Source organism: Lynx rufus, unplaced genomic scaffold, assembly GCF_022079265.1.
Source record: "Lynx rufus isolate CCGP_SWC_20201006 ecotype Redwood Valley unplaced genomic scaffold, mLynRuf1.p SCAF_5, whole genome shotgun sequence".
NCBI classification, from domain to species: Eukaryota; Metazoa; Chordata; class Mammalia; order Carnivora; family Felidae; genus Lynx; species Lynx rufus.
The window spans coordinates 155,162,985-155,185,260 of record NW_025814867.1 but is presented as its reverse complement, the minus strand read 5'-3'; the positions used below and the strand labels follow the sequence as shown (position 1 = coordinate 155,185,260).

General features: G+C 59.2%; 1 protein-coding gene across 1 annotated transcript in view; it reads left to right on the top strand.

Annotated features, from left to right (window-relative positions):
• Positions 1–7,142: 7,142 nt before the first annotated feature.
• PRDM15 (PR/SET domain 15) overlaps positions 7,143–22,276 on the top strand; it is a 69,239-nt gene continuing 54,105 nt past the window's right edge. The window contains exon 1 of the mRNA XM_047098978.1: positions 7,143–7,202. The gene's annotated coding sequence lies outside the window, so the exon portion shown is untranslated. The remainder of the gene's footprint in view (positions 7,203–22,276) is intronic.

The following is a 22,276-nucleotide window of genomic DNA, read 5'->3' as shown; positions in this document are numbered from 1 at the left end:
GTTCTGGCACTGCCGGTTTGGGGCTGTGCCCGTGACCTTTGCAGAGGCACGCAGGGAAGCCTCGCGCGCGTATGATTAGCGCAGCGAGAACAGAAGCAGCGATCTCACTGTCCCGGCTGAAAACCTGCTGTGAAGAAGGAGGTTTGGACAGAGCACTTTACATAAACCGACCCTCCAGTTTAAGTTGGAGACCAGCCCTTGATTCCTGCTGGTGGCTACCTGGCCAGTCGCTGCCTGTCTAGATTTCTGATGGGTTTTGCCGGAGAGGCCTGGCACATTCTCTTCTGGAGCAGAAAGGGACAGATTAACTTCTGTCGCTGCCACCAGCTGGGGCGGGGGGGAGGGTTTCCGCATAATAGTCTCGCACGTCACAGTCTCGAAGCCTCGCGGCACAAGCCGGCAGTCGCTGCAAGTCAGAACGTTTCTGCCGGGTGGGAAACGGGTCTCGCGCTGGTGTAGACCCGGATGCCAGGCCCCCGTCTCCACTGTCCCAAACCTGCTCAGGCCTGATTACCAAAGCATGTGGCACGGGCACACTCACACTGCCACTTCCTGCAGAGCACTCAGGTTCCCTCCGGGTCCCTTTCTTCAGCACTCCCGTTGGATGCGTGAGGAGGCGTCCGGAACGCGCCCCCCTGCCCAGTCCACCCCGCTCCCAGCTGGTCGGGAACGTACCGTTTGTGATTTAGGCTTGTGGTGTTTCACCCCAGTGTCCCATCAAAGCTAGATTTTTCTTTTAAAACAAGAAAACGCATGGTTTTCCAGGCACGTGGCCGGGTCTGGCTTGATGATCGAGCGTGGTGATGGTTCTGCCCGACGGCGATCGTATTCCGCAGTAGCACTTTAAAAACACGTCACTGGGGCACCTGGGTGGCTCAGTCGGTTAAGCGGCCGACTTCGGCTCAGGTCATGATCTCGCGGTCCGTAAGTTTGAGCCCCGCGTCAGGCTCTGTGCTGACAGCTCAGAGCCTGGACCTGCTTCAGATTCTGTGTCTCCCTCTCTCTGACCCTCCCCCGTTCATGCTCTGTCTCTCTGTCTCAAAAATAAACATTAAAAAAATAAAAATTAAAAAAAAAAATAAAAACACGTCACTGTCCTGCACCAAACCGCGGAAGGTGTGGCTGGAACACGAACGGTCTTTGAGAGAAATAAACGTGCACATGGAACACTAACACCGAGTTGTGTTTGCTGCGCCCCGGGTCACGTTCCGTCGGGTGCTCGGCCGTCTGTGTGCACGCCCGTCGCGGTCGGCCGCGTGAAAGAAGACGTGGGCCCTTCGCTCGTCGCTGCCGCCCCTTGCTTTGCTCTTGGCCAGTTGTGGGTGCTACCCGTCAGGGTCGGCTCGGCCTGGGTCCTCCAGGGGCGGAAGCTGGCATGAGGTGACCCTGCAGGACGCCCCGCAGCCTTCTGGGCGCAGTCTCGCATACATCCCTCGGCTCCTGTGGTCCTCGCTGCCCCAGCGGAGGCCCATCCGGGAGAGTGTGGGGCAGGCTCCTGCGTGGGGCTCAGAGTACGGATGGCGTCACACTGGCTTGGGGCCCGTGGTGGTTACCGGGTGGGGCGGGGGCCGGAGCCGGGCACAGACAGATGGACGGATCCCACACGAACCCTGCAGGCATCTGGGCTGCTTCCCCACTGTGCCCGGGTGCTGCGGCATTTGGGAAACCGGTGCACAGACCCCGACCTTTTCTCAGGGTGGCCCTCCTGGGTACGGAGTGGGGGCCCAGACGATTGATACCTCTGCCGTCGAGGGGGACAGTCTACCTGTGCAGAGCCCCAGCCGTCCCGGGGCTCGGATTCGGATTCTCAGCTCTGCTCGTGGCGAGGTGGTGGCCACGTGTCTTGTTGGGGATGGAGGCGTCCGGGGGTCTGAGACCACGGCCCTTTCTGTGCTGACGCTGGACCAGATGCGCTTGCTGGAAGGCCAGCCTTGCCCTGATTTACCAGGTCACCTTGAGGCACACGCTGTATTCTTACCAATCCCGTCCACACTGCCCACATTAATCCACGTCAACCACCTGTAGGCTGTGAATGTGCACCCCTCGTCCCCAGCACGCACCCCTCCCTGCTCTAATGACCTAACCGAACACAAACCCCACCTGCTCCGCGAAGCAGCTTCCGCCACCAAGGATGACGCAGAGCACGGGGCACCTCTTCCAAGGGCCTGTCACTTGACCCCGGATCACGGCCTCCTACGCTGGCTCCTGGGCGTATCCCCAGGGCTCAGGACAGCACACCTAGGGGGCAAGGACCAGGGTCAGCAGCCAGCCCCACATAAGCACATCTGGCAGGTTTGCTTACGCCCATCCTGCCCCCCTCATCCGGGCGCAGGGTCAGGGGACAGAGCCCGCCAAGGAGGGCACGGCTATGACAAAACCATGCCGTTGTGACCTTGGTCGCCTACGAGTACTGAGTGCCCGACATACGCATCAGCAAATGGTTCATAAAACAAGAAAAGGCAAGCTGCTCACCACAGAGGCCTGGATACCAGGACGGATGGCCTCGCACGGTGCCCGCGCTGAAGGGAACGCTGCCAGGCCGGACCCCTTCCCACGGCGCCCCAGAGGCACCAACTTCCACGCGCGCAGCGCAGCCCACCCCGGCTCCGCACCACCCCTCCACGCTGCGAACCGTCCCGTCGTGTCCCGCGTGTGCCAAGCATTCAACCGCTGATATCAGCGTTTATCAAGTTGGATGCTGGGGTGCCTTGGGCTGCGTGGTATGTTACGCGGACGCGGGACGGAGACTCGGAATCACAATGGTGGTAAGTGTATTGACTGAGCACTTACTATGTGCCAGAGCTGGTTAGTGACTCTTAACACTCTTTGAGACAACCCCGTGAGTTATGACCTACCTCAGCTTTACAGATTAGGAAACCGAGGCACAGACAGGTTAAGTAACTTGCCCAAGATTCCACAGTGGGTAAGTGGCAGAAAACAGAACGTGAGCCCAGGCTGTCTGGCTGGAGAGTCCCTGCTACCTTGTGTCAAAAGCAGAGACCAAGGACTGATGTCGCTTTTTCTAAACTTTCAGCTCCCTGCGATGGGCGAGAAAACCATCAAGTGACATCCGATGCTTTGCACACAGTGAGAATTAAGTCACTTGCTGATTAGATTGCTGTCTTTCTCTGGAGAGCCACACTTAGCCGGACTGAAAAGCTAGAGGTAGTGTAGAGAAGTGACTTAGGATATTTATTTTTATGAAGTCTAGTATGAAGGGAGTCAACTAACAAAAAACCAGGGCTGATGAGCCATGTTAGTTAGTCGACGTGGGAGGCAGCCAGTGTCTGGGCTGAGACCATCAGCCCGGGGCAGGGGTGGGGGGGGGGGGGACGGTGGGAGGAGTGACAACAGGGCATGGTGATTATGCCCTAGGAAAATCCACTCAGGGTAACGGAAACTCTATTGCTTACTTATTTTTAATTCCCCCGACTTATCTTGCAGAATTTCACACCTACAGAATAACCCACATAGCCTTCAACTAGATTCACCGACTTTGCATACTTGCTTTACCTACCTACCTATCAGCTAGCGATCAACTGATCGAGTGCTGGAGACATCGTGTTCCGCCCCGACTTCTTCAGACTGCATTTTCCAAGAAGGACGGCGTCTCCACATCACACACCCAGTAGCTGTCGTGCTTGGGGAACAGGACGCTGATGCAATACCGCTATCCAGAGTCAGAGGCCACAAGCTGCCCAAGGAACATCTCCACACGTGGTTTTTCTTCTCTTTTTTTTTTTTTTTTTTTTTTTAAGGCAAGGCTTCCGCACTGTTTTGTTCTTAAGAGTAAAATTTGAGGGATGCTTGGGTGGCTCAGTTGGTTAAGTGTCTGACTCTTGATTTTGGCTCAGGTTGTGATCTCATGGTTTTGGGAGTTGGAGCCACATGTCAGGCTCTGAGCTGGTGGCACGGAGCCTGCTTGGGATCTTCTCCCTCCCCCTTTCCCTGCTCACTCACTCTCTCTCTCTCAAAATAAATAGACGTTTTAAAAAATAATAAAATTTGACACTTTCAGAAACAATGTTGTTGTTTTTTTTTAAGTTTTTTTAAAAAAACACTTTAAAATTCTGGATATAGGGGCACCTGGGCAGCTCAGTCAGTTAAGCGTCGGGCTTCAGCTCAGGTCAGGATCTCGCGGTTCCTGGGTTCGAGCCCCGCGTCGGGCTCTTGTGCTGACAGCTCAGAGCCTGGAGCCTGCTTCGGATTCTGCGTTCTGCTCCCCTTTCTCTGCCCCTCCACCCCAAGTAAATAAACACTAAAATAAACTTGGATATAAATCTACCTTAAAAGGCAGCTTTATTCCTTCCACCTTTCACGGAAGGAATATACTGAACCCGTTGGGAATTCTTTTGAAGATGCGATGACCATTGCAAATATCGATTCCACCCCTGTGCTGCACAAACTGACACGAGAAATGGCTTTAGACGGGGTCAGGTCTTCTGCTTGTACAGGTTTCCGCTCTGCTGTCCTATCAGTGTTTGATGTGCAGAGGCCTCGGCGGCCAGCCACCTGGGCATTCGAGAACTGTGAGCTCACTAGAGGGGCGGGGGGAGGGGAGGGGTGTGCGTTAGCTGCAGGCTGCAGGGGTCAGTCTACGGCTCTCGGGGACCGAACAGAGACCCGAATGCCGAAGAGATAGACGGCGGCGGAAAGTCCCCAGAGAGCATTCCAAGGTAGAGGGAATATGTACAAAAGACCCTGAAGATGTGACTGAGGAACAGAGGGCTGGAGCGAGGTTGGGATTCCACAGCTGGGGCGGGTGTGAGCAGGGGAAGGGTGTGGAGGTGATGATCAAGAAAGGTGTGGCAGGCTGAGGTTCAGCCCCACGGTACAAGCCATCAGGAAGCCACTGCAGATTGTCAGGGAGGGCGGAGACAGAAGCTCGGGGCACGCGGGCCACACTCAGCTTGCTCCCTGGGCTGCCGCTCAGCCTTCTACCCTCCTGCCACGCCGTTTCGATGGGCCCTCACTTATCACCAAGCTTGCACACATACCCATTCATACAAGTGAGTCTAGCTGAGGACACATTTCTGCTCGTGGGACTGCCGTGCCGTAGGCTCTATGCATTTAGAATTTCCATATTAACCAAGGGCCCCCATGGGGGTTATACCAAATTATTCTCCCACCAGGAAAGGACGAGACAGCTCATTTTATACACTCTCTTCAAAATAATGCTATTAAGCTTTACAAAAAGCCAAATCTGCTAATGTAACAGGTGAAAACGATTGTGCTGCCACTTTGCTTTTTCTCCTGTAGCAGTAGAGTTGAAGAGCTTTGCTTAAGAGCCACTATGCCTGCTTGCTTGCTTTTTTTTTTTTTTTTAACTTTTTAAATGTTTGTTTGTTTTTGAGAGAGACACACACACACATACACAGAATCTGAAGCAGGCTCCAGGCTCCGAATTTTCAGCACAGCGCCCGACGCGGGGCTGGAACCCACGACCGAGACGTCACGACCTGAGCTGACATTGGAGGCTTAACCACTGAGCCGCCCAGGTGCCCTGAGCCGTTGTATTTCCTCTACTGGGAACTGTCCGTTTTTCTATTGGGTTCTTTACCTTTTTCCTGTTGATTCCTAGGAGCTTCCCGTGTAGGAGGCAAATGAGTCCTGTCTGATGTCAGTTTCAAATCATTTTTCCATCTGCTTGTCCCTTCTTGCACTTTATCAGTGGAACTTTCTGCCAGGCAGAAATGAAGAAGACAGTTTTACTGCTCTGCTCCGGAGACTAAAAGACTCCTCTAGTCCCTTCTAACATTCTGTGGCCACACGTTTTGGGGTTTTGTTTTGAGAGAGAGAGCAAGCGAGCCGGCAAGTGGGGGAGAGGGACAAAAGGAGAGCGAGAGAGAATCTTAAGCAGACTCCAAGCCCAGCACAGAGCTCAAAGTGTGGCTGGATCTCACCACCCTGGGGGGCATGACCTGAGCCCAAATCAAGAGTCGGAGGCTTAACCGACTGATCTACCCAGGTGCCCGCCCGCCCGCATGCACTTTTGATGGAGGTCAGTCAGCAGGCCACCCAGCCCCCAGGGTGGGGAGAGTCAGGGAGCAGTCTGGCCTCAGTTGCCCTGGCCAGGGTGGTGGTATTCCCAAACCTTCCAGCATCACACGGGTCAAGGTGTGTATTTCAAGAGCCCACCCTGCGGGGTCCAGACGCTCCCTCCTGGTACTTCCCCAGCTCGTTGGGGCACTGTAAGCGCTCCGGGGCGGGCTCCCTGAGTGGACCAAGAGGACTGGGGCACACTATTGGCTCTTTTCAGAACTACCACCTGGCAGCAAATCTCAGACAGGTTTTAAAGAAAAATTCGACCCTTTCTTCCAAGTCTCCCCGCCCCCAAAAGAAATTATGGCTCCAGCAGCCACCAGAAGAGACTTACAGGGGCCCCGGGAGCTGTGGGCTGTGGGTTTGTGCAGCACAGGGGTGGAATCGATATTTGCAATGGTCATGCGTCGCTGCCAGGGTCACACCAGCCACGCCTCCCGGGAAGGGGCAGCAGAGCCAGCCCCGCTTCTCCCAGGCCGGTCCGGATCCACGCCGCCCCTGCCCTCCGCCTCGCCATCCACACCGCCCGCTCCCGGCGCCACGCCACCCACTCTCCCACTCCGGGTTTAAGCCGCCTGCCCCCTGCCGCTCTCCGTCCACGCCGCCCTTTTCCTCTATCACCACTGGCGCCTCGCCACTCTCCTTTCCACACCGCCCGCTTTCCCACTACCCGATCCACATCGCCCGCTCCGGGAGCCACACCACCCACTCTCCCAAGCCCGGTCTACACTGCCTGCTCCCTGCCGCTCTCCGTCCACGCCGCCCTTGCCCCCCGCATCACCATCCACGCCTCGCTGCTCTCCAATCCACATCATCCGCTCTCCCACTCCCGGTCCACACAGCTTACGACCTGCTGCCCAGCCCCCGCCGTCCGCTCCCGGGTCCACAACCCCCGGTTCGCGCGGCCCGCTTTCCCACTCCCCGTCCACACCGCCCGCGACCTGCTCGCTGCCCCGGGTCCGCGCCGCCCGCGCCCCGCCGCTGCCCGCGCACGCCGCCCGCTCTCCGTCGGCCCCCCGTCCGCGCCGCCGGCGCCCGCGCGAACTACAACTCCCACAATGCCCCGCCGCCGCCCCCCGGCTTCCGGTGCTGCGCAGTTTCCGGAGCGGATCGCAACCCGGAGTCCGGATCCGAGCCCGCTCTGCACATTCCACAGGCAGGTAAAGCCCGGGGCCCCGCGCCCGCCGCCGCCCCCGCGCGCCGCCCCGGCCCGGCCCGGCCCGCGCCCCGCGCCCCGCGCCCCGCGCCCGGCCCGCCGCCCCGGCCCCGCCCGCCCGCCGCCCGCCCCGGTCCAGCCGCCATGCCGCTTGTTCTTTGTTACATTCGCCGGCTGCGGGCTCCGTGGGCGATCGGAGTCAAAACCCGGCTGGATTTCCCGGAGCCGCTCCGGGATCGCCCTGCGCGCCGCCCGCCCGCCCCGCCGCCCCGCGGCCCGCGCGCTCCGGGCCCGCAGCCCGCCGCCCGCCGCCCACGGCCCGGCCGGCGCGGGGTGCGGGGCGCGGGGCGCGGGGCCGCGCTCGCCCGTGGGTGCGGCGCGGGGGCTCCTCCGCCCCCGGCCCCGGCCCGCGGTCCCCGCCCCCGGGCGCCCTCGCCGCCGCCGACGGCCCGGCGTGATGTCACCGCCCCCACCCCCCACCCCGGACCCCCCGTCCTGGCGCCCGGTCCCCCGGGGGGCGCTCGGGGAGGGTTCCGGACCCCCGCCCCGGAGGTTAGGAGCGCAGACCCCGGAGTCCGGGCGATGGGGTTCCCTAGGCCCCCCCCGAGGGCACCCCGCTCCCCCCTCTCCCCGTTTCCGTAAGCCCTTGGGTGGCCGAGGGAAGGGAGTGGAAGTCCGTGGACAGGTGACGCGGGGTGGGTGGCCGAGCCCGGGAGGGGCTCGCCGGCCGCACAGGTGAGGCCCGGCCCGGCTCGACCCAGCGCGGACAGGTGGAGGCGCTGGCCATGTGGCCTCCCGCGCGAGGGACAGGTGTGCGCGGCGAGGGTCAGGTTAGAGAAGACAGGAGTAAACTCGCTGTGGAAAATCCAAAGGCCTGATAGAGTAACGGGCTTACCTTTATTAAGTTCTTCACGTAGGGGATGGGGTTTCTCCCCCAAATGCTCAGAAATTGCCCCCACCGTCCCCAAGGGTACGTTAAAATGGTAGGAGTGTGACATCAGTGACACATGGACCCGTCTGCGTGATTAAAGCCACTAACACAACACCACGTTTGCTTAAGCCACTTCCCTAAAATCCGGATTCACCAGGTAAATTCGGAGAACTCAGCTTGGTTCCCGAAGGTATTTTTGGGGATGAAAAGTAAGGGAGCCCCTGGTTTTGTGATGAACCCTAACAGGGAACAGCAAGAACTCTCCCAGAGAGTGGGGAGAGGTAGGCAGTGTTGTGAGGGGGGAGGCGCCCCTCCCCGACACAGCACACCAGATATTTTGTTTCAGACCTGCACGTTTTCCATATTTTCACGGCTCCACACGGCTTCCGATTTCCTTGACATCACTGCCTTGCGGTGAACGGCTCAGAAATAGAGCTGCAAAGTTTGGATTTTGAAAGGGAAAAACGGCGAAGTCCTTCCTTTGTACAGAGTTTTTTTCCCCTGTTGATTTCTTTGATTCCTACATTGGCAAAAAAGTTGCCAACAAAGAATATAATGTTATATTCTCTTTTGGAAGCAGAAAGGACCTTTATTATGTTTTTAACCAGAAGATCAATCAGCCAATCAGTCAACCCCAATTGCAAGGCTGATTCCCTTTTCTGGGAGTAATTATAGTTGAGAAAGAACTCAGTTTGCTTCAGATACCCTTCTAATCACCATTCTTTTGCTGTCGTTCTCTGGGGAGAGCGCCAGGACGGGAACGCGCCTCCCGTTTTGCAGACGTTTAAGGGAGATTGAAGGAATGTTTCTGATACACGTGGTCTCAGAGGTTAAGTCTGTGAAGCAGTGACTCAGGTGCACTTGGCGGTGTGCTTTTCACGTTTGTGCGGTGTGGGTGATCCGTGCCCGGCTCCCCTGAAACAGCTCATGATGTGTCCTCAGCTCCTTGGCTGTTCGTTCGACACAGATTTATTCAGCCAGGGCCTGTTGTGTTGGACAAGCCAGAAGGCCCCGCCTCTTGCGCCCCACGCTGCGGAGGGCGGAGGAAGGTGTTGACAACGAATAGTAACACTCAGTGAGGTGGGCAGCGGTTGGGGTTGGAGGGTGTAGGGGAGAGGAAGCAGGGGGAGGCTGTGGTGGGGGGGGGGCACGCTCAGGGAGTCTGGGCAGGGGGCGTTGGGGCTGAGACCAGTGCCGTGAGGTGCTCGTGGAGGTCGGGGGTGAGCGTGTCGGGGGCAGATGAGTGGCACACGTAAAGGGCCCGGTGTGGAGCCAGCTGTGCGTGCCCAGGGGGGAGAGGCAGTGTTGGGGGGGGGGGAGAAAGCCCGGGCTGTCCGCCGCTCCGTTTATCCCGAGTGCCAGACGGATGCCACAGAGGGCTTCGGCAGGGGTGGGACAAGATCTGTGTCTGTGGCGGCCACGTGGGGAATCCAGGCCTGACAGGATTCCATTACAACAGGGTGGAGGCGGGAGGGAAATGAGGAAGTAGGACAAAGTATATTTCTAGAGCCAGGAGGCCCCGCTGCAGGTTCGGTCGGGAAGTGCGTGGCAGGTGACAGGAGGTGCCGATTACCGAGGTGCGGGTGACCGGTGTGTGGGGGCCCCGGGAGGAGGAGGAGACAGCGGCATCTTCCAACTGCCCCTCTCCGTCTGGGGTGGGAGAGACCCTGGCTGGGGGCCGGGGGAGGGTCCGGGTCCTCACCTTCCTGACGCACCGGCATCCTGGAGAGCGGTCCTACCCCTCGCAGCCCGGGAGAGATCCCTACAGATGGGGGGGGGGGTGTCGGGGGAGTGGCCTCGCTGCGGGTCAGAGACCTCAGGCTTGCAGCACGTGGAAGGCGTCCTTACGCGGACGGAGCCTGTGGCACTCACGGTGGCCGGATGGTGGCCGCGGGAGGCGCTGCTCTAACAGAGCTCTCCCTTGCCGGCCACACGCCTGTGGAACGGGGCTCCCGCACTCACACTTAGAGAACTGGAGTGGGAGCGGATCTGCACACTTGTCCGTGGCGGGCCAGCCCACTGGGGAAAAGGCCTGTGCGCCTCACCAGACGTGGCTTCTTTGCCAGATGACTGTTCGTCAGAACACGTGCTGTCATTTTGTCGGCGTCGGTGGGGTTCCAATTCGCGCAGCCCCGGCCCGACCCGGAAGACGCGATCACAGCCTGCGGGCCTAGAAGAGCGGGCCTGGTTGGACCTGCGTGCCTGAGTTCACGTGCACACCTGCAGGTGGCCCCGTGGAGTCCTGCCGAGCGCGAGTCCGTAACCGTGGCTGTCCCGTCCCGCTCGCAGCGAGGGGAGCGGTGGTCACAGACGCAAAAGGGCCGTGGACTATGACAGGGAGAGCTGGTTCGCGTGCGTGGAACACGGATGGCCGTGGAGATCACGCTGTCGCGCTTCGATTCCAGCAGACGTGCTTAGAGGAGTGACCTAACGGTTTTATTTTAAGAAGCCAATATTTATAAAATGCTGGAAATCCTGTCCTTGCAGCTGTTAAAACTAGGGACGAGCGGTGTGAGCTTAAGTGCCGGGTTGTCAGCAAAGCGGTCGGTGGGGTCGGGGCCGAGGAACGGACCGGGGACACGGGCCCGGGAGGAGACGTGGGGGCAGGGGCTGGGTCCAGAGGGAGAGGGAACCAGGGGGCAGCCCGGGTCACCCTACGGAGACGGCTTTGGACAGGGGACGGGAAGGGAAAGGGACTTGGGAAGGCGCCCCGAGAGACGCGAAGTAGGTTCCAGAGGGAGGGTGTGACGGCTGCCGCCTGGTGCCTCGTTGACGGAGGGCTGGGCTCAGCAAGCTGGAAGGCGAGGACAGGGCTGGTGGGAGGGCTTTGGTGGAGCCCTGGGAGCGAATCCTCCCGTTCAAGAGGGAACGGTAGTCGAGGAAGCCGACAGAGTCCTTCCCGGGAGCTTTGCAGTAGAAAGAGAAGTGGGGCCTTAGAGGTCACGGGGGACCGTTTGCGTTTGAGGGTGAGCTGAGATTGAGGCCGGCGGGAACGTTGCAGGGCTGTAAACTTTCGCAGAGAGAGGTGTGCAGTGAGGAAGGTGGGGGTGGCCTGGGGCCTCCCAGGGAGAAGTGGGTGCGGCGTGCCCGTGTGGGGCTGGACAGAGTCGGGGGGGAGGGGCCGTTAGGGGGAGGCCTGAAAGATCGGGTGGGAGTTTGACAGACGGAGGGAAGAGTTTCCAGGACGGGCAACGAGAAGGGGTCGCCGTGGCGGGCAGCTGGCCGTGAAGCAGCCCTGCAGAAGCACAGCGGGGGCGGCTGGGGTCACGGTGGGGGCCCTGCTGGGGCCCCTCACCCTGATAAAGCCCAAAGGAACCCCGCTGTGGACCCTCCCCTGCGCCTTCCTGGGCCTGCAGGGTCAGATTTCCGCGAGCTTGCGTAAGGCTGAGACTTGGGTCTCTCTGGGATGATGCCGATCTCTGCCTCATTTGTGCCACGTCTTCCTGGCTCCGTCTGGCTTGTTCTCGACCCGCAGCATGACCCGTGTCCCCAGTTACGGCCGCGAGCGCGGATGTCGTGCAGGTTCAGGGCACCGGCATTGATGCCCTTGATGTCGCTGGAGGCAAACCCTCTGTGAGTCGGCCGTCCTTACATCATGATTCTTGCGGGGATAACGCTCGGGGTGATGTGGCAGGACTGTCCCTTCCCGCTCGTCTGTGGGGAGGGGAGACCGTGCCTGCAGGGCAGAGTCTGTCTTAGAGGAGGAGTGGTCCGGGTGTTGCGTAACCGAAGGCCTTTGGCTTTTGGTGGCTTAAAAATACATGTGCTCGTTAGTTATGGCAAGTTTGCCTTCGATCGTGGCCAAAACCAGGTGCAAAACGTTGGCACGACGTCAGGGCAGAGGTTGACACAACCCTCGTTCTGACCAGGCTGCGGCAGTCCTGTCCGTGGATTCTGTGTTCTCAATGTCCACACGTCCCCCGGGGCCCCCTTTCCCCGGCACGCCGGGCTTCCCGGGACTTGGTTCTGTGCCGCTTTGCTCTCCACGGAGCTCCCCTCCTTCCCCTGAGAATGCACGAAGTTCTTCTCATCACCAGCGCTCCCAAGGGGCCCAGTTCGAGAGTGTCCCACGAGGCCCACGATTAAGAAGCAGGCCTCACCCTCCCATGTCTCCGTGTGAGGGCTGTCCGTCGGAGCTCTGATCCGCGCGAGAAAGTCGATATTACCTCAGTTCCCATTTTTAGGGGGGCAGAGTGCAGACGTCTGTCTTCCCTCTTTGCTCAGAAATCCTCTTAAAAAGCACACGTGAGCATCGGAAGTGTCGATGTTGGCTTCGATGAAACTCAGGGGCTCAGGAAGAGAAAACAGAAGAAGTTATAAAAGAAGTGACAGAAGAAAATCCAGAGGCTGGAGGGCCCAAGCGCAAGGGCGCCAGGGCCCCCGTGAAGGTCGGTGGCGTAAGACAGAAATTCTGAAAGCTTCTGGGGGCAGCGAGTCACGTGCAGAGGTGGCCCGGCCAAGAAGGTGTCAGCCGTCCCAGCCGTGACGGACGCTGAGGGACGGTGGAGTCCTACCTTCCCTGCGTGGAGTGAACACGGCCGGGTCCCGGCAAACCGTCGTCTGTTGTCTGAGACGCAAGAGGAGGCATCTGCAAAGAGGGCACATCTCCACAAAAGACGTCCCTCCCATGCACCCCAAGGAAACCCCAGGACAGTGTGGCCCCCCGTGGAAGGAGTGACCTAGCGACGGGATGCAGGGACGGGCAGGGGCTGCCTTCTGGCTTCCACACGCTGTGTGTGTGTGTGTGTGTGTGTGTGTGTGTGTGTGTGTGTGTAGCTGTTCCCTCTCGTAGGGGAAAAGTTTGTGTGTGTGTGTGTGTGTGTGTGTGTGTGTGTGTGTGTGTAGCTGTTCCCTCTCATAGGGGAAAAGTTTGTGTGTGTGTGTGTGTGTGTGTGTGTGTGTGTGTGTAGCTGTTCCCTCTCATAGGGGAAAAGTTTGTGTGTGTGTGTGTGTGTGTGTGTGTGTGTGTGTGTGTGTAGCTGTTCCCTCTCGTAGGGGAAAAGTTTGTGTGTGTGTGTGTGTGTGTGTGTGTGTGTGTGTGTGTGTGTGTAGCTGTTCCCTCTCGTAGGGGAAAAGTTACCTTAGATGAGGGAAGGAGAGAGGGGCAGGCGGGAGAGATCCTTCCACTCCGCCCTGGGAGGTGGCTGGAGCTGGGCCGGGTGGGTTCTCACGCTGTGGCTCGTGTGGGTCTGTGCCATGCCGCTCGCGTGCCCTCCTGCCCCCACGGCCCGTGGCCCACGTCTGGAAGCACGTACCTGTCGGGGAGCTGCTCCCCTCCTGAAGTTGGGAGCCCACTGACCTGGTCACCCGTGGCCGCAGCAGAGGCCCGTGTTCTGTGTCCGTCCCTTTTCAAGATGTGCAGACGGGCGCTGGACTCCCCGCGTCTGCTCCCGCGGACCACTGTCAGCCTGCAGGTGCCGGAGGGGGAGCCAGCGGGGCAGATCGAGTGGCTCCTGGAAGTCCGTCTGTGAGCGATGAGATGTTCCCCGGATGGCCATGAGCCCCGGGCCCGGCCGGGTGGTGGTCTGTCACACTCATCCTGGGTCCCCATGGTGTGCTCACTGAGGCAGGGCGAGAGGGCGTGGGCATTAACAGCGACAGCCGGGGGCTGTAGACGTGATGCTGGGGCAGAGGGAGCACAGGCAGGGAGGAGGGGGAGGGGGGAGGCACCGGAGGAGGCAGAGAGGAGGTGAGCAGTGCGGCTGGTGGGAGTGCGGGGGAGGGAGACTCAGGGAAGGTGCAGAAATGAAAGCTCCTAGGGCCTGGGGAAATCACCGAGTTGGGCCGGAGCAAAGGGTCACGGACGGTGGGGAAGAAGATGGGAGAGAACCGGAGGTTATAACCAGTTTCCAGAATTGTCCGTGCCAAGTTCCAGAGCGTGAACTAAGCAGTGAGGCGTGATTGCTGCATCCTCCTGCTTCTCTCTGGCACTTGAAGGCTTGCTTCTGGAACGTATATACCGAGCAAAAGCATAGTTGGGGCTGGGGCAGCGGCGGGGGGGGGGGGGGAGGACTGTGCTGTGGAAAGTGCCAGAAAGCCACTGTTTTATGGAATTCTAATGATGAGCTAGAATTTTCGGATCGTACCTGTGCAGGCCGGAAGGGGACTCCTTGTGCAAATGAGGAAACCGAGGCCCAAAGAGGGGAGATAACGAACACGAGGTGTCTAACATCCAGTGCGGGCAGAGCCAGGCTCACAGCCTGGTCCCTGGTGCCTGTGCCCCACGGCAGGACCAGGCCCTCCCCTCGTACTGACGCACCCGGTCTGTGCTCTGTGAGGTTCTCTAGCGTGCAAAACAGTGTGTGTAGAAGTGTTCTTGCCCAAATAAGTTCAGAGGCTGCGGGGTAAACACATTCCAGCACATTCTTATTGCAGGACTTCTCAGGGCCTTTAATGTGCCGTTGTGTTTCAGGACTCCAGAGTGGGACTCTGCATTGTCTCACAGATTTATTAACCACGAAGTTCCTCTCTACCCACCCACTACTCCCCTGCCCACCCCCACCCCCACCCCCACCCCCACCCCCAGACCATCTTTCAGGACCGTTCCGCAGCATGTGTTTGTCTAGCGATTACTTGTCTGCTTTTTCCTGTTCGCGACTTTTCCCTTCTTGCTTTTAATATTTTCACGGGTCGTGCGCCCAGTGGGAAAATGTCCTTCTTGCTTAAAATCCCCTGGGCCTCTCGACCAGGGCTGAGCACTTGACATGGCTGGTCCAAGTGCGGGTCGGATACATACGTGTAAGTCACACACGGGCTTTCTAAGACTTAGCGTGAAAAAAATTCATTCATTAATCTTATATTAATTACATATTGAAACGGTAATGTTTTGGGTAGATTCTGTGAACTACAGCGTTACCACAATTACACGTATGAATCCCAGCAAGATTTCGTGTAGATGAAGGCAAGGTTGTTGTAGAATGTATAGAGAAAGTAAAGGAAATGAGAACGGCTTAAATAATTTTCAAGAACAGTTGCGTGAGAGGAAACGCCCTCCCCTGTTGTAAGACTTGCTCCAGACTGTGGTTATGACCGCGGTCCACCGAGTGCGGTGGTGGCCGAGGGACGGACGCAGAGGGCGGTGGGGACAGCAGAGAGAACCTAGACGCAGACCCACGCACGTAGGGCCGCCGGTTTGGGGCACAGGTGCGGAGCAGCTCCGTGGTGCTGACTCAGATGCTCGTCTGAAGGCAGAACGAACCTTGACCTCACATCTGATGCAAAAACTAACTCAAGTTGCATAATGCACTTTAACGCGTAAGGCTGTAAGACTTTCCTAAGAACCTAGGAGGACATCTGGGGGCCGGGGGCTTGGCGCACGGGTGTCCAACGTGACCCCAAAGCATAATCCATAGAAGGCAGAGTTAGTAAGTGGCTCTTGGCCCACTTGAAAACCTTCATTCTGCGGACGCCCCGTTGGGAGGGTGAAAAGCAGTCTGTAGGGAGGGAGAACGGGCCGCGAGCCGTGCATCTGACGGGATCCGGACGTCCGGGAAGCTTCAGAACACAACAATAGAAACAAACCAACCAGCCAAGCCAGAGGGCCCGAGAAAACGGGCGGAGGATGTGAGGGGACGCCTTACTGAGGCTTTACAGACGGCACCCTGGTCCGTGAGGAGGCGTCGCTCTCGTTAGCCAGCGGGGACGTGCAGGTTGAAACCGTGGTGAGATGCCAGCTTAACGGCGCTGAGAGCGGCTAAAATGAGCGTGGTGACGGCCCCACGCGCGGGTGAGGGTGCGGAGAAACGGGGCCCCCGTGGCAGCTTCTTAGCAGACAACGCATCCACCCCGTAGGCGACCCAGTCTGGCTCATTGCTCTCCGGGGCGTTCATCCTGGAGAAGCCACGGCTCGTGTCCACAGAAAACCTGCGCACCATTCTTCAAAGCGGCCTGATTTGTAACAGCCCCGAGTGGGGGGAACCCGGAGAGTGGGCGGTTGAGCCAGCTGTGTCACACACCCACGGAGAATTGCGCAGCCGTGAAAAAGGGATGCCCTTGATCCGCGTGACAGCCCGGATGGACCTCGAGGGCACTTCGCTGAGTGAAGACAAAGGCCAGTCGCCAACGGTCGCGTCACGTAGGACTCCCATCTGTACTACGCCCTTCAAGTGACAACATTACAGAGGTGGAGAACGGATTCGCGCCTGGCAGGGGTGAGGGATGCCGGGGCAGAGGGGGTGTGACTGTGGGGGGCGGGGTACGCGCCTGCGAAGTCTTCTGTCTGACGGAACGGGCCTCCCGCGTCTTGATTGTGAGGGTGGCGGCACGGATGTGCCCCTGTGACGAATCGAGCTTCTCGCGCACGCGAAACCCTTCCTGGGGTTGATGACGTGCTGTGGTCACGTGAGAGTTGTGATGTCATCCGCGGTGACGTAAGATACGGCCGTTGGGGAAAGCGGAGTCAAGGGTAATCGGGGTCCCTCTGTGTTCTTTTTGAAATTTCCTGTGTTTCTGGAATTGAATTTCAAAACGTAACACAAACAGCCCCCAGGGTACTGTGTGCGCCTCACTCTTTACCCCCGGGGGGCGCTGCCCTGGACACTGAAATGACTCCGGCAAGTTGTCCCCGAGCATAAGGGGCTCCCAGGACGCCGTCCCCTGGCTCCCGTACCCGTCTCCCTGTCGCCTGAATGGTCCCAGGAGTCACAGGGAGGGCCCTGCCAAGCCAGCAAACCAGAGGGCATCTCCATTGCACGCTTACGTCAACAACCTCCCTGAAAACACCTCTCTTCCTTTGAGTTATTTTTAGCTGCGTGCGTTTGAAGATTGTGATGTTTTCATCTTGCGACGCTTCACCGCCGGTTGCTTTTTCTACATCAGTGCTTCTGCAGGGCACAGTAAAAGATCATCTTTTTCCGCCTCGTGTCCGCGGGGATGGCGACTCTGACTAGCAGAGCGGGTGCTGGGAGGGTGTAGAGCAGTCGGCAGCCTCGGGCACCGTTCCGCTCTGGCAGCCCCCGGCTGGCGGCCCCTCGGGGCATCGAGCAGACTTCCCCTGCCATCCAGCGGCTCCGCTTCCGGGTCTGCGCCCAGAAGAATGGAAAGCAGGGCCTCGAGGAGATGCTGGCGGGCCCACATTCACGGCAGCGTCTTCCGTGGTGGCCGAGGGGTGGGACCACACCACGTGTCCACGGGCGGATGAATGGGCGAGCAAAATGCAGCCTGTGCGTGCAGGGAAGGGCGTTCAGCCCCAAAGGGGTCACCTGACACCTGCTGGGTTGGGGGGGAGCCTTGACCTCATGCCACGTGACGTGAGCCAGACACAAAATGACAAATACTGTGCGAGCCCCCCTGTATGAGGGACCCAGAAGAGTGAAACGCGTATCATAAGGAGTCTTTTTAAAGAGAGCCTGCTCACGTGTCCTGAGGTTACGCAGAAGCTCTGCTCCGTTTTCTTCCCACCTGCGGGACCCTCCGCACGGACCTGTTTCCCAGAGGAAACCTGAATCGTGTGGTCTGTGCCAGCTCGGGACCCGAGCTGAGGGTGGCGGGGGGACGTCTTCTCCGCATCCCAGAGTCCTGGGTGATGCGTGTTGGCAGCTGTGGAACCGGTCCCCTTCCCACCGGGGGCCGCAGCCCGGCTGTGGCGCGGTGGCCGAGCCGCGACTGTCGTCAGAGAAACGTGGCTGGCTAGGTGCTGTCCTGCCGCTGTGCGTGGGCCCCGTACACATTTGTGGCCTTGGGATGGGCCCTGGCGGGTGTCCCGAATGACAGTAGTTCACGATCGCAGCACTTGGTTCCGCGGAGGAAAACTTTAGTAATTAGAAGGGAAAGGGATGTGCGGAATTAAACAGCTGTAGCGAACACAAGAGGGGAGAAGTACAGAGAAGAGCAGAGAAGGGTTCATACCTCAGATCAGGTGCTCACGACATCCAGCCTCCCGGCTGGGGAAGCCCGCAGTGGGCTGGGGTCCCCACTCGAGGGTCCTGGGTGGAGCGCCCTCCCCTCAGGTGAGGCTCCCAACCACGTGTTCCCTCCAGGCCCATCGATGCTGCTGCCTGTGCCTGATCTGTGCTTAGTCCTTAAGTTGCCTAAGTGCAGTCCTGAGCCGGCTGGGTTTTTTTGTTTCTCTTATCTTATCTCACAGTGTTAGGAGACTGGGCGCCTGCAGATTTCTCTTCCTTCCCGGCTGCATTCCAGGGGCCCAGCCTGGTCCGGCTCAAGGAGGTGAGGCAATCCCTCTTGGCGTCAGGAACAGACGGGCCAGTTCTGATCCCGAGGCCAGATTCGGAGCACAGGCCAACCGGGCCCCCCACGACTGTGTGTGTGTGCGGCTCTGGGCAGAAGAGCACAAGTCACCCAGACGAGTTCTGTACAGAACGGTGGGGTAGACCCGCCTGGAAACCACGGGGCAAGCTGGTGCACGCCGTTCGGACCTTCCCCCGTTGGTAGTGAGAAGCCAGCGTGTAGGGTTTCCCCGGGGGCCGAGCACTGTCTCCGGAAGTGAAGGGTGAGGGTGTGTATGTTTGGCCAGGTCTGCATCCTGCACACCGGCCCTTCCAGGCTTCCTTCCGGCAGGCTCCGGGGTGCCCCTGTCCTGTATATTTTGAGGAGGGGGAGAGGGCTCGTACCTGTTCCACTAGCCCCAGATAGAGCAGGCCTTTACATCGCGGGTGCCCTGGAGTACCTGGGCGAGAGAGGGACATCGCCTTGTTTGAGCTGATGAAATGTCCTCACAGGCACTAGCCACTTGCCTGAGAAGCTGCCGTGTCCTGTGACAGCATTATCGGTTTGCAAGATTTCTACACCATCACAGATTATCTGTTTAAACTGTCTTTCAAGAAGCTGGAAACCCATCATTAAAAAAAAAAAAAAATTTTTTTTAAATGTTTATTTATTTTTGAGAGAGAGATAGGGAGAGAGAGATCAGGGGAGGAGCAGAGAGAGAGGGAGACACAGAATTAGAAGCAGGCTCCAGGCTCTGAGCCGTCAGCCCCAGAGCCTGACGCGGGGCTCAAACTCACGGACCGCGAGATCGTGACCTGAGCTGAAGTTGGACGCTTAACCGACTGAGCCACCCAGGCTCCCCAAATGTTCATTTATTTTTGAGTGCTAGACAGACAGAGCATGAGCAGGGGAGGGTCAGAGAGAGAGGGAGACACAGAATTAGAAGCAGGCTCCAGGCTCTGAGCCGTCAGCCCCAGAGCCCGACGCGGGGCTCGAACTCACGGACCGCGAGATCGTGACCTGAGCTGAAGTTGGACGCTTAACCGACTGAGCCACCCAGGCTCCCCAAATGTTCATTTATTTTTGAGTGCTAGACAGACAGAGCATGAGCAGGGGAGGGTCAGAGAGAGAGGGAGACACAGAATTAGAAGCAGGCTCCGGGCTCCCAGCTGTCAGCACAGAGCCAGACACGGGGCTCGAACCCACAAACTGAGATCGTGACCTGAGCCAAAGTCGGACGCTCAGCCGACTGAGCCCCCCCCCCCAGGCGCCCCTTAGAAGCTGGAAACCCTTCAATCGGCTCAGAGTCCGAGGGAGGGAGGGCGGGAGCCCTGTGAGAGCAGAGACAGGCCAGCCCTGGGGGCCTCCCCCAGAGGAGGACCTCTCTGGGCCTGGGCTGCGCGGGGGCAAGACGGAGCGGGTGGGCCCGGAGTCCTGGCCGAGGGGGGCGTCGGAGCAGGTGCTCTGTCAATACTGAGCAAGTGAGGTGAGCACTTAGAGTCACTTTTGATTGGAAGGTGGGGAATCTCTTCCACCTCTCATCGCTGCTCTCCCCAGACTTCCGAGCTTCCTGGCACAAGTCTTACAAACGAAGCATTTGACCCTTTCCAAACAACTCTTAACTACCGAGAGGCACCGAGGAACCCGGCCAGAAGCTCTCGAGGCTCTGCTGGTCTCGAGGCGAATGGTGTACATGGTACATAAGAAAAGGGAGCGGGTAAATCGAGTTTAAAAAAGATACCCAGACATCGTCCCTGATTTGTGACAGCTTCACGTGATGGTTTCGAAGGCAGGGCCAACTTCATTTCGGGATTTCGGGAGAGTGGTTGACGGGGAGGAAGGTGTCTGGAAGGGGAGCCTGGGCTCCATCTTGGAAGGGCAGGGCCTGTGCTGGGCGGGTGGCTCAGAGGACGCAAACGAAGAGGCAGGCCACGCCCCAGGAGGGGACCTGGGTCCACAGCTGGGGGCGGGGGGCACGGGGACGCCCCGGAGAAGCGGCCGATTCTGGTAGCGGTTGTCATCCCACCCCGTGCCGGGCCTGTGTGGGGCTGAGTGAGGCTGGTGGCTCTTGCCAGCAGATAAATAACCCAGGTGATCTCAGTGGTCAAAAGTGTGGTGAAGGAAAATTGCAGGGTGCTTTTTTTTTAGAAAGTGTCACAAGGCCCAATCTGGACAGGTGGACCAGGAAAACCCTCCCCAAAGACGTGCCCGTTAAGCTAAGCTGTCCCCAGGCACAGGGAACAGCATGCGGGAGGCCTGGAGGCAGCAAGCAGCTTGGTGTTTCTGGGAACTAAATGGAGGCCACTGTGGCCCGAGAGGGTCAACGAGGGCGAGGTGGGCAGAGGAGGCTGCTGGGCTTGGGTTTTGTCCCGGGGGCGGTGGGAAGCCATCGGCTTTCAGGCTGGCAAGTTACATGACCGGGTTCAAGTTCTAGAGTCCCCCTCTGCAGTGTGGACAATGGTTTTGCTGGCCAGGAAGGAGCAGGAAGGGCCTTCCGGAGGCCCTTGTGCCCTCCACGAGGGAGAAGGTAGGACGTGGCCAAGGGAGGGGGTGGAGGCTGCAGGTGGGGTCCCTGAACCATTGGCCCTGGGGCAGGGGGACCGCGGGGGTGGGGGATGGTGAGACCAGGTGTCCGACAACCATGTTCTGAGATTCGGGCGGTACAGGAGGGCCACGTTGGGCACGGAAGCCAGGAATGGTGCCAGGCTCATTTCCAGCACATTCGGCTGCTCGTGGCCTCCACGTGAAGATGTTGGGGGGGGGCAGCTGGAAATCCGCGCGGGTCTCCCAGGAGTTACCCACACGCACGTGGTATTCACGTGGGCCCCGGAAGTGGGTGCGGCTGCCTGGGGAGGGGTCTTGCCAGAGGAGAGGTGAGAAGGGGTGGGGGGCTGGGACCCTGGAGAGCCAAGACGTGGATGGTCTGTAGGAAAATCCCCGGGCAGAGCAGCTCAGGGAGGGCGAGAGAGGACTGTGTTTGGCCGCGTCCCAGGCAGCCAGTCAAGTGAGGGGAGGGGCGGAGGGGAAGAGAGAGACTCTTAAGCAGACTCCGGGCTCAGCGCGGAGCCCGGCCCGGGGCTCGATCCCACGACCTTGGGACCATGACCTGAGCTAAAATCAAGAGCTAGCTGCTCAACCGGCTGAGCCACCCAGGCGCCCCTCCCTTCCTGTCGTTTTCTAACTGAACTTTTGTGATAATTGTAGGTTCCCATGCAGTCGTGAGAAAGTCTGCCCTTTACCCAGATCCCCAGCGGTGACCCCTTGTGGAACTCAGTGCGGGGTCACGTCCAGGGTGGTGCCGGTCTCACTGCGTGGGTACCGGCCCTCCATTCCCCCAGGGTCCCCCTGCCGTCCCCTTCCAGCCCCCTCCCCCACCGCTGTCCCTCCACCCACCGGCCACCACTCTGGTCCCCATCTGTGTATTTCGTCATCTCAGGGAGGTTAAATAAACGAGGTCACGCAGCACGTGACCTTTTGGGATTGGCGTGTCCCCCCCCCCAGCGCCGTTCTGGAGAGCCCTCCAGCACCTGTTGTGCGTGTCCGTACTTGAGTCCTTTTCGGGGCAGATGGGTGTAGGGTGTGGGTGGACCACAGATCGGTCCCCTGCTGAGGGCCACGGGGCTCACTTCCAGTCTGTGCTGTGGACGGTCGTGTGCAGGGTTTGTGGCGGGGCGGGGGGGCGGGGACTCTTCATTTCTCTGGGACAGGAGCCCACGGGCTGGGTCACGGGCGGAAGGCTTTCCCCGCCCCCGCCAGCCGCACAGGGCGCCCAGGCTTCCCTCGTCCTGCAGCATTTCCGCCCCTCTTGGTGACGTGTTGACCCGCGTGTCCCTGGCACGGGGTTGGGCATCTCTTCCTGTGCTCGTTTGTGGTTTATACGTGTTCTTCGGTCAAGTGTCTTTTCCTGTCTGTTGCCCATTTACTGATTGGATGGCTCGCATCTTACCGTTGGGTTTTGAGAGTACTTTGCGCGTCCCGGGTAG